At 32.1% G+C, this 12,997-nt stretch overlaps 1 protein-coding gene across 6 annotated transcripts in view; it reads left to right on the forward strand.

Moving 5' to 3' along the window:
• Positions 1–12,997, forward strand: part of LOC132716448 (uncharacterized) — an 88,734-nt gene that overhangs the window by 60,579 nt on the left and 15,158 nt on the right. For all 6 annotated transcript variants that reach the window (XM_060699726.1, XM_060699724.1, XM_060699721.1 and 3 more), the window contains exon 4: positions 2,391–2,533. The gene's annotated coding sequence lies outside the window, so the exon portion shown is untranslated. The remainder of the gene's footprint in view (positions 1–2,390; positions 2,534–12,997) is intronic.

Genomic DNA, 12,997 nt, shown 5'->3' on the forward strand with positions numbered 1-12,997 from the left:
ACTCTATTTGTATATTACTTGGTCAAGTCATACAAGTTTCACTGTATTTGTATAATTATTGCTTGGTCAAGTCAGAAAAGTTTCACTGTTACTTTGTAACAGATGGTCAAGCCAGTCATAAAAGTTTCACTCTATTTGTATATTACTTGGTCAAGTCATACAAGTTTCACTGTATTTGTATAATTATTGCTTGGTCAAATCAGAAAAGTTTCACTGTTACTTTGTAACAGTTGGTCAAGCCAGTCATAAAAGTTTTACTGTATTTGTTTATTACTTGGTCAAGTCATTCAAGTTTCACTGTATTTGTATAATTATTGCTTGGTCAAGTCAGAAAAGTTTCACTGTTACTTTGTAACAGTTGGTCAAGCCAGTCATAAAAGTTTTACTGTATTTGTTTATTACTTGGTCAAGTCATTCAAGTTTCACTGTATTTGTATAATTATTGCTTGGTCAAGTCAGAAAAGTTTCACTGTTACTTTGTAACAGTTGGTCAAGCCAGTCATAAAAGTTTTACTGTATTTGTTTATTACTTGGTCAAGTCATTCAAGTTTCACTGTATTTGTATAATTATTGCTTGGTCAAGTCAGAAAAGTTTCACTGTTACTTTGTAACAGTTGGTCAAGCCAGTCATAAAAGTTTTACTGTATTTGTTTATTACTTGGTCAAGTCATACAAGTTTCACTCTATTTGTATAATTATTGCTTGGTCAAGTCAGAAAAGTTTCACTGTTACTTTGTAACAGTTGGTCAAGCCAGTCATAAAAGTTTTACTGTATTTGTATATTGCTAGGGGAAGTCATACAAGTTTCACTGTATTTGTATATTGTTTGGTCAAGTCGTAAAAGTTTTGCTGTATTTGTAAATTGCTTGGTCAAGTCATTTAGTCAATCAAAGGTTTCACTGTACAGTTGGTCAAGTCAGTCATATACAAGTTTCACTATTACTTAGAAACAGTTATCCTTTGAGTTACAAGTATAAGGTGTTACAGAAATGATAAAGAATTAACAGGGCCTTGCATATGCTGACCTGAATGGTGACATCTGGTTGATTTTACATCCTGGAGCATATTTTTGCAGGATAAAAAGACTAGAAAAAGTCAATACAATGACGTTTTATTACGCTTACAAATGGTACACATATCTGTGTTGGTTTTTATTTTTCAAACCAACAGAAAAATAAGGTTTATGTAACATATTGGGTTAATTGATTAGGTTAATTGCTTGCAATGTTGTTGTCAATTTCTATTCTTAGAGATCTGTTTAAAGAAATATTTAATTGATAATCTATTTTGCCACATTCTATTTAAAGGCACTTTTTTTTAAATGCAAAAATGATCTTGTATTAAGCATTTGTGATATTCAGTGTGCTTTAGGATTATGTTAAAAGTGTTAGTGTTTTTTTGGGTGTTTTTGTTTTGTTTGTTTGTTTGTTTGTTTTTTTACAGTTCTACAGTTCAAATTTCTATCCTGAGCTTTTTATTTTGATTTCAAGTGAGAATACTTTTGTAAACTGTTTTAAATCGCCTTTTTTGCTCTAGGGTGTAGATCTGCTTTGCTTGAGTATTTTCATGAGATGTGAATAGAAAGACTCTTGTCAACTATTTCAAACTTTTTAAGTTAATGGTAGTGATGTTCCGATTGTCGCAAGTTGCCGATAATCAGTTACTGTTATGTAAAGCGACAATAATCGATTCACACAAAAAATTTCCGCGACGTCGTCGAAAATGTTTTAAGTATCAAAGGGAATTAATTCTGACGGTAATTTTCTTAGCCGATCGCAAAAAAAATCATCGCGGAGACAATTTGGAGTTGAACAGGATCAATGCATGATGTAAACAATAGCAATATTATGTGATGTGAATGTTATTATTTGACATCCATTGAAAAATAAAATCTATTTCGTAAAATTATGACTATACATGTATGAGGTGAAAACTGTGTTTAAAAGTGCTAAATGAAGTTCATGTTACTGAATTTAATGAAGTACCATGGGAAGAAATGTTTCTTCCCTATTTCTTTTTAACGCGACTTTATTCGAAAAGTTATCGATTATGGCCAATCCGATTGAACCGATGATCGATTGAGACAAATTCCATCCGATTTCCATCACTAGTTAATGGGATACTTTGGGCACACGAATGTGTAATGGGCACTTCCTGCTTTGAATTTGGACCAGTCCATTTGAAGCTTAAGGGATTACAGTATTATGATACATAAACTGGAGCTACTATCAGTATAGAGCTTGATCAGACTGCACAGATGTACTGGCCAGCCTGGTTCTGTAACAGTAGGTCAAAGCTTATCATCTTTGGTTCCAGCCAGCTAAAGATAAATGGTATTGGTTTTCTATCAATAGATTTTTATATAATAATGTTACATTTGTTCATTACAGGAGTTGAGTGAGGTGAGCGACCCGCTGCAGTGCCCCACCTCGTTGTCCCGGAGACACACTATGGTGGGGCGTAAAGGACACAGAAGCGATGAAATATTAAATTATTTTAACACAGAGCATTTATTATTGAACTCAGGTCTCAGGTAAGAAGTTTTGCATTTATTGTTTTTTTTCCTGTGGTTACATGCTTGTCTGATATTAGGAAAATTAGAGGGACAACTATCGTGAATTTAACATGAGGTCTAATACACTTTTTAACTTAAGCATGTGATTGGTTCTTTCTCTGATTGATTTGTGCATAATTATTTAACTGATTGACTGCTTTGAAACTTTAGTTAAAAAACTTGTGCCAAAACTAAAGGAGAAAATAATCACTTTGGTAAATGAACATTTTAAAAAATATGTTAAAGTCTAGTAAGTAAATGCTTATGGACTAGCCCAGTTTTGAACAGTGAATTTTCCATAATTATTGTGATAAAACTTCAAAAGCAATGGATAGACTGCATGGGTGTACACTTGTTTGTGGTACATGGCAATTTAATATTGATGGTCAAAGCAAGTTAATATTTGTCATAAAAAAAGCAGCAAATTGTTATTTGTGGTAAAAGCAAGTTAATGTACTTCGTAAAGATCAAGTTTTAAGGTGCACTGAAAATTGATTCAGTATGTACATAAATAATTCCAAGGAATGGTGTCTTGGTATTTACGTACTGAGCTTTGAACAGAAAAGGAAACATTTTGTTTAGCATGTCTTCATTGTACGCCATATGCCTCTTTTGGAAAGGTGATAATTCTATAAATACGTCAGCAATACCATATTTGATAAAGGGACAATATCAAGGTCACTCTTTTCTTTTCTTGGTACTGGTTTATACCCTAGTTTTTACATAATTTATTAGTCATATTTCAACAATCTCTCCACATAACTGGCTATCCTGGATAATTAAACAGTACTTTACTAATTTCCCTGGAAATGATCCACTACTAGGTTACTATCCACGATTTCTGAATGAGTGGTTAGGGACAAATGACCATTTGACTCCATGTTTAAGAAAAATATTTTCAAGGAGAAATTTTGCCTCTACCCAGGAATGAACCAGCAGTTACTTGGGGATTACAACTCTTATATTCTCCCTAATGAGCAAACAGACAAAAAGTTCTATACATATATATAATTATATTGAAATTTTCAGTACATGATTTTTAATGGCTGTGTCTTCACAAATATCTGGAATTGGCCTGTCAAACTTTCAACTTTGAAACAGTTCATTATAGATTTTTAAAGAGAGTATGATAAAATTTGGAAAGCCTTTTATCTACTGAACATTCAGAAAGGACCTGTTCATCTTTTCGATTTTTAGTAATTTTAATGAGAGATCACAATGAAAATTTCTTTATTGTTAAATTCTAGTGGATTCCGACACAAATTTGCCTAGAATAATTCATAATGTGTTAAATGTTTAGCTAGCCTGAAATAACGATTGAACTAGTCTGAAATAATTCGTACTCTGTTAAATGATTTTTCTAGCCTGAAATACAACATATCATTCTCACGACTTAAATAGCCTTAAAGAACTCATGCATTTAATGATTTAACTAGCTTGAAATTCTTTATAATCTGTCTTATGATTTAACTAGCCTGAAATACTTCATAATATATATTGTCTCATGATTTAACTAGCCTAAAATACTTCATAATATATATTGTCTCATGATTTAACTAGCCTGAAATACTTCATAATATATATTGTCTCATGATTTAACTAGCCTAAAATACTTCATAATATATATTGTCTCATGATGTAACTAGCCTAAAATACTTCATAATATATATTGTCTCATGATTTAACTAGCCTAAAATACTTCATAATATATATTGTCTCATGATTTAACTAGCCTAAAATACTTCATAATATATATTGTCTCATGATTTAACTAGCCTAAAATACTTTGTAATATATATTATCTCATGATTTAACTTGCCTAAAATACTTCATAATATATATTGTCTCATGTTTTAACTTGCCTAAAATGCTTCATAATATATATTGTCTCATGATTTAACTAGCCTAAAATACTTCATAATATATATTGTCTCATGATTTAACTAGCCTAAAATACTTCATAATATATATTGTCTCATGATTTAACTAGCCTAAAATACTTCATAATATATATTGTCTCATGATTTAACTAGCCTAAAATACTTCATAATATATATTGTCTCATGATTTAACTAGCCTAAAATACTTCATAATATATATTGTCTCATGATTTAACTAGCCTAAAGTACTTCATAATATATTTTGTCTCATGATTTAACTAGCCTAAAATACTTCATAATATGTATCATGATTTAACTAGCCTAAAATACTTCATAATATGTATCATGATTTAACTAGCCTAAAATACTTCATAATATGTCTCATGATTTAACTTGCCTGAAATACATCATATTCTGTCTTAATTCTGACTTAGCTGACTTGAATTTATACTAGTGTCTCAAAAATCTAGGCCTCTAGTCTTTGAGCTGTCCCTGGAAACTTTGTTTCATTCATTATATAAACTGTTCAGCGAGCCTGCAAATTTTTAAAAGCTTACAGAGACTGCCTTGTAATGAAGCATTTTAAAATATGATATGTTAAACATGAGTTTATAAGTTATTAATATAAAAGAGGTAGAAAAAAGTGTGTGTACGAACTGTTTAAAAATGTAAAAGGAAACAGAATATTAGCCTGTAAAGTTACATACAATAGTGTTTGTTCTGTTCTAAATGATAGGAAATTATAACTTATTCATATATACCCTTTTTCACACACAAATCCTGCCATACAGAGCCAACCACTTCTTTATAAGATAAAAAAAGCGTAGCGCTGAGGAAAATTCTTAGAATTGTCGTGTGCAATTGTAAAGTTTGGAAGAGTTAGCATTTTTATGTATATTTCAATTATATGATTATGGAACAAGTTAATGATATAAGTTATAAATAAACAAGAATATAACGAAAAATTTTAGTGTAGAAATAATCATATTGTATCGTTATTCTGTACAGGATAGGTGAGTCAATAAATTTGAGTTTATATTTAAATGGTGATGTTTTCTTTTAAATTATGGTATTTGAATACAAAATATTTAATTAGAGATGTATGGTTTTTCTAGCTCTTGTTTTTAAACAGGTTTTCTGAAATAAAATACTTGTTTTATAATAAATGTGACATAATTTCTTCTATTCTCAATGGATTTAAGCCACACAAAAATTTTATGGAATTTTTGTCATTGAGTGACCTAAAAACGGTTTTAAAACTTCTTTTTTTTTTGGTATCCATCTTTTCATTAAACAGGTGCACATGCTGTGAATGTTTCTGACCAATCAAATACCTGGAACTGTGTTTGAGTTTAGAAAAATTTATAACCTTGATCCTTAGTGCCTATTGTAGGTGTTTTAAGATTTGATCAGTATCGTTACTGTTAGTGCCCCTGTACCTGTTTTACGATTTAATCAGTTTTTGCAGACTTATGGCCCTTTGTTGTTTTATCTGAACATAATTGTGTGGTCTTTAATATATGACATGGTGCTCTTTAGTATGACATGGTGGTCTTTAATATATGACATGGTGCTCTTTAGTATGACATGGTGGTCTTTAACATATGACATGATGCTCTTTAGTATGACATGGTGGTCTTATATACATGGTGCTCTTTAGTATGACATGGTGCTCTTTAGTATGACATGGTAATCTTTAGTATGCCATGTTTCTTAGATGCCACAATCATTTTTATGATGCTCTCTGATAAAACATGATGAGCTTTGAAAAATTATGATGATTTTTGATAAAATATTATGTTGTTGTTTTTTTTATTTGAATTTTGTTATATACCAATTCAAGCTCATGATGAAAACATATGGCTTGAACAGTTTTACTTTTTCATATAATATTATTATTATGCTAATTTTAGTCTTAATTTACTACATCTTCATCTTTACCACCACCCTGCAGTAATGTAATATTTAACTGGTCTTTAGAAACAAGCTATTCATTAAATTAGTTGAAGGGTTTCTTTTCTTGATTTAAAATATGCAAAAGTCGCACTCCCTTTTTACAAATGAAAAAGAGAGAGTATTTTCTCTGTATGGGGTAACAAAATGTTTGAAGTAAAGAGACTTAATTCATGAAAAGTGACTGATTATTTGCATTCAATTCATTGGAAAGGGTGTGCATTCAACCCTTTGTCAGTAATAATTTGAAGGACGCTGCTCTTTTGACCTCCGTCATGTGATCTGCACTATAAAACATATAAGCGTGTAATAAGAGCTTATTGAAACGGCAAATTGAAACCTGTTTCCTGGCTGTCTTACATTACCCATCTATTCATCAAGAAATCATCGTTCCATTTTAATGTGGCAGTATTAGGCTACCACCCCCATTGCTGAATCACTGACCCATAAACGTTGCAACCCTTTTTTGATCGTGATTCAATCTTATCCTTTGCTTTGAAGCAATCTGGGGACAGTAGCGAGACTATTACAATATACCGTACCTTTTACTATGCGCATTGACCTATTTATTGAAATATCCAATTCAGTATCAGAGGGTTTTTTGCTATCCTTTTACAATAATAATACGGAAATTAAAAACCATTTAAGACACAGTGGTAATTTATGGCATAAATGATGAATATGATAATTTGTACATACAGTACACTATCTAAAATGCAAAAGTACACACAGAATAGCTGTCACATAAACTGACTAATTTGTCATCAGATTTAGGAGAGAACTCTATTTGCATATTTCTGTGTTTTCTTATTTGATTTTTACACAAGTTTCATTCATTATAATGTTGAAGGCATGGTTGTTAATTTATGAATATGCAATCTGTTCTGGAACCTAGTGACTTTGACCTTAACTATCAGCATAGACCAATGCCATGCTATGACCAGCACTTCATTGCAGTCTGACACGCCTCTTTTGTTGGCTGTCCAACTTTTACTTTTCATCTTGATAACCCTAAAATTGAAAATGGAAAGTTCCAAAAATGAAAGCTGGATAAGTCCATTTATGTCATTCGGAAGGTTAGGGGTTTAACTTTGTAAGCTGTTTTGAATGAACATACAAGTACAAGTCCTTTGAAGGCTTTGGTCAAGACTTTTTATACAATTGAATTCCAGTTGTTTTCATAGAAACCTGCGTACATTGTTTTATAAATCACATCAGTTTTGCCACATAAAATCATTTCACGGACAAAACAAAACATTGCAGAACTTATAGTTATATTTATTTCCTTGTATTTGCATAATGGACTTGTCCTGTTTTGAATTTGGAACATTCCAATAGTAGTTAAGGGACTTCAGTATAAAATTCTACACTGGAATGGTGTGTCCGTGGTCAAGCGGTTAAATTTGTGACTTTTGACCACTTCTCTATCACCACCAACTGCTGTGGATTCAAATCCGTCTTTTTTTTATCCAGCTAGCTTTTGAAACATTTGTGGTGCTACTATGGTGCTGGCTTGTGGCTGAAATATTGCAGGATGGGGCACATGAGGTCCATCTGTACCAGTAAACCTGAAAAGTTGCCATACGACCTCAACAAATTGTTCGCGCGACTTAAAACCCAAAAAAACAAACTTGAGCAATAGAATTGTATAGATTAAGAACAATCACTTAAGCAATGGCAAATTCTATTTCTGATCATGAGCTCTCCAGAAAAGACTGAAAAGGATTTCCCTGTTTCCAAACTTGTATAACTGAATTATTCATCTTAAAATTCTTAAAAGTAAAGCTGTTTGATTGTTGTAAAATTGAAACCATATGCACCAATACATGTACATTAAGTTCACTGCCCTGCAGAGTATATTTAACTAGAGGCAATAGTTCACTCACCTAGCTTGGCCATATTCTTCAGTTATGCACTAAATAACTGGTTTTATTTGAAATTTAGTGGTCTGATGTATTTTATGATATTTACAATATTTTGTAGTGTTGGGGTTTTCTTTATGTCATTTTTACATGAAAATATATAAGTACATTCTGTGTAGGATAACAGCTTTTATTGACCAAGTAGTATTATAAAACTAATATAACTAAACACAGGTGTAATGAACTATTTAGTTTATACAAATTTATTTTCAATCTATCTTGTATGTGGAAGATATTAGCTTATTGAAACACTCTCAAATCTGTTCCTGGAACCTGCCAGGACTTAACAAAGAATGCAGTTTTATATTAAAATAGAATTGATTAAAGATACTATAATTAAAGCAAGTAATCATCTTTAAAGTTTGGTCAGGCTGCTAGGAAAGGCATACTGGGTTAGGTTTGATGGAATTCATTTTAGTTCTATTGTGTAGAAAGCTATTAGCTTACACTTGATGCACTCTTAAATCCATTCCTGGAACCAACCAGTACTAAGCAATTATAAGTGTAAAGATTTTTTTGCCCTAGAAAACATGATAGCTTGTTCCTGATTGGGCTCAAACCCACCCAGTTAGGAGTCCTTAGATTCCTAGTCTGATGTGTTTATCACTTGGCCACTCTGCATACTGGCTTAAGTCTTAACCCTGAACATGCTGAATATTTTAAATAGACTGGTCCCACTTCCATTTTTGGTACAGTCCATTATCAATTTCACAAATATCAATTTGAATATTTAAAGTTCATGTCAACCAACAGTATAGAGCCTGGATGTGCAGGCTTAAGCCTGGCTCTATACTGGTGACTGGCAAAGGCTTAACGCTTTTGGTTCCAGCACTTTGTGGTGTAGGTATAGTCTAAAGTCTAAAAATAATTTTTTTAGCTATCAGTCCCATAAAACAATTTTTCAGGAATCATTCCCCAAAATAAACTTTTTTTAAAACAAAATTATAGGTTAATGATTTATGATAAATCATTTGACAGATGTTTTAAAAATGTGCAAAATTTAACACTTCCTAATCTGCCTTGTAGGTCAACAACCTTTCTTGTAGCCCTCTCTATTCTGTAATCTGCTAATCAGGTTAACAACCTTTCTCATAGCCCTTTGTCTGCAAATGAAATTTTATCCAATTGGTGTCAATTGTGAAATGTTTTACACTTCTTTTATTAACAAAGTTATGTAAATTGTGCATTTCTTCTTGTTGTTTTTTTCCAAACTATTTTTCAGTTCCATCATTTCCTTACAAAGGGAGGTAACTTTAACAGTATTATAACATTGAAAAAAAAGCACTTGTATGACCTGTTTTAATGAAATACCAATATGCTCACTCCTGCAAAATAAAATTATTGCCAACAAGCCTTTTGCACTTCTTCGGCTAACAAAAAAAAGCTTTTCTTCATCAAGTTCTTTGATGTTTAATTGGAATGTTTCACATAATAAAAAAGGTTTTTTTATTGATCTCAGTTTATCTTTAAGCTGCAGGAGATATGCAGTTCATTCACCATGTGACCTGAGCAGTTATTGATCTAATAAAATTCTGCCACAAATTTACAGCATATGTATACAGGCATGAAATTTACAGCACTTTTTTCTCAGTCCTTTTTGTTCTTTTTCCCACAAGATCATCTTTTTCCAAGTTCAAATTCAAATTATTCCTTAAGACAGAAAAAAGGGGGAGCAGTGGCCTAGTAGTTGAGGTGTCTGCCCCTCAACCCGGGCATCATTGGTTTGAACCCATGATCATGTATACCAGTAGCACTCTGGTCACTACCATGTTTCCCTCATATAACACCAGTACTGGTTGGTTCCAGGATGTGGACTTGAAAGTTGCAAGAACTTGTTTCGCAATCCAGCTTAAATAAATTTGTTTAAACTAAAAAGAAAATAAGCAGTGAGAAAAGTAGAGGGTTCTGATCCTCGGACAATGCATGTTTTAAGTTGTTGAACTAACAGACCATCATTGTTACATTGATATGGAAATCCCTTAAAGTTGGAATAGACTATTTCAAACACCCTTAAACTTGGAATAGACTATTTCAAACACCCTTAAACTTGGAATAGACTATTTCAAACACCCTTAAACTTGGAATAGACTATTTCAAACACCCTTAAACTTGGAATAGACTATTTCAAACACCCTTAAACTTGGAATAGACTATTTCAAACACCCTTAAACTTGGAATAGACTTTTTCAATCTCCCTTAAACTTGGAATAGACTATTCCAATCTCCCTTAAACTTGGAATAGACTATTTCAAACACCCTTAAACTTGGAATAGACTATTTCAAACACCCTTAAACTTGGAATAGACTATTTCAATCTCCCTTAAACTTGGAATAGACTATTCCAATCTCCCTTAAACTTGGAATAGACTATTCCAATCTCCCTTAAACTTGGAATAGACTATTTCAATCTCCCTTAAACTTGGAATAGACTATTTCAATCTCCCTTAAACTTGGAATAGACTATTTCAATCTCCCTTAAACTTGGAATAGACTATTTCAATCTCCCTTAAACTTGGAATAGACTATTCCAATCTCCCTTAAACTTGGAATAGACTATTTCAATCTCCCTTAAACTTGGAATAGACTATTCCAAACTCAAAGCAGGGCAAATCCATAACATAAATTGAGCCATGATGTTATGTCGATGGGGAAAAACGATACCATCACTATCATTCATTTGACCATCAATTTCTTCATTTCTTTTTTTATACAACAGCGTGAGTTTTAAAAAAAAAATTATTACATGTATTTTGAAGGAAAGGAGGGATGTACTTAAAAATGACATTTTTGGTTTCTTCGGGTTGTTGCTATAGCGGAAGATGACCATGTTCGTTTTCTTTTTAGCTTTCTTAAATGAACATTGAAGGGAATTCATGGATATAAGAATAATATGTTTGTATTTAGCCCTTTGTGGTATCAGCCACCCTTTCGTAAAAGGTGTCTCAAAAGGGTTTGAATAACTGAAGTCTATTATGCATCTATTAGCTCCAGTCGGTGAGGTGGTTTTGATCCCTGGTGTAACACTCCTTTAAAATTTGTTACACCTGAGGTTATCCAAAATCATCTTTCCTGTCTTGGAGCCGTATGACCTGAACTGTGATTGTAAAAAAACAACAAATAAACAGCTTGTTAACATACTGAAATTCTGTTTATACCATTTTGAACACAGACAACAAACAAGCAAGAAATAATGCAGCAGTTTGAATTTAAGAGACAACTCACTTGTTTATGTATTACTTTCAAAGCAAGAAATTGTAGACTTACAGTCTGGTGGTTGTTTGATTTATTCCTTTACAAGAATGTTGGTGTATAGTCTAATCAAACAAAAACATTTGCAGTGAAAACTAACTTCAGAATTCCAGACTGAGAAAAACATATATGGTAGAATTGGTAATTTGCATATGGGTGATAGATCAAGAAACAATACCGTCTGCTGTGATGTACTTTTAAGACCATGTCCTTGAGCCTGGAACTATTTCTGGTTTCCCAACCCACCCAAATTTTCAACTGCTGATCCTAGGAATTTTTTGTCATGGTCTTTTAAAGCATATGCTTTTTCAATGACAGGGTTTGGTTTACATCAATAAATATTGGTGGACATTTTCAGGGTTATTCCTTAATGTTGGACAATCATCTTTCATTTACTCATTGCTATATATAAACATATTCAAGACATTTTTTTTACACCAATTTTATTAATCATTGTAGGGGCCTCTGGTTCAATTCCTAGGTAAGGCCAATTTTCTGCTTGAAAATATATCTTGGACATTCCAGTCTTATGATCATTATTCTCTCACTGCTGATTCAAAAATCATGTGAGAAGGTCACTTGTAGGAGAAGGTCACTTGTAGGAGAGGGTCACTTGTGCTAGATATCCTTGTACGCATTCGAACGCAAGTCTTCGATGGATAGTCTAGCAATACATGACTCAAAATATGTTGAAATTGACATTAAAACGCTGCTTAAAATAAAATAAAAATCAAAAATTATATTGCTTCCTTCTTCATTATGTGTATTATTTTCTGTTTGTCCTACTTCACTGTACATCACCTGTCTTTTTATTATAGAAAAATATAAGAATCTTTCTTTAACATTAACTTTCTATAAAAGGTAGGAGTGTTGTCTTTCATATGTAATCTGGCTTTTGTTTAAAACACCTGATGCCTGCCTATAAACTTCTTTTTTTTTCTTTTTTTTTTCTTAGCATGTACAAAGTTCACTGCCAGTATTGAAGAGTCACAAATAATCTATCTAATAAAAAACAATTTTAAACTGATGGTCGAATTTAACATGATTATGGGAGACGATTTGATACAATTAGTGTTTCTATGGGACAGAAATAATGTACATTCGGATAGATCTTGACTTCTGGTAATGTCCAAAAGGCATTTTGTTGGACAGCTCTGATCTATGTTAATGGGGTTTCAAGGCATTTTTTTTGAAAAAATTAATTATTTAACCTCGAAAGAATCATGAAGGACTTTGTGAAACAAAGACCCGCAGGTCCCTTGAGTGATGAATCTAGTTATAGTAAGGTTCTGACTGTTCCAAAAAGAAGATTGTATTACTGTGATTGTTTTAATATGAAGATTTAGGATTGGATATCTCATATCTTACTCATCCAAACAATATGAAATGATATTTTTACTTTTCTTTGCAATATTTAGATGCTTAAAAGTTTACTTGCC

The sequence above is a fragment of the Ruditapes philippinarum genome, unplaced genomic scaffold (assembly GCF_026571515.1).
Source record: "Ruditapes philippinarum isolate M1 unplaced genomic scaffold, ASM2657151v2 ctg937_1_1_1_1, whole genome shotgun sequence".
Taxonomy (NCBI): Eukaryota; Metazoa; Mollusca; class Bivalvia; order Venerida; family Veneridae; genus Ruditapes; species Ruditapes philippinarum.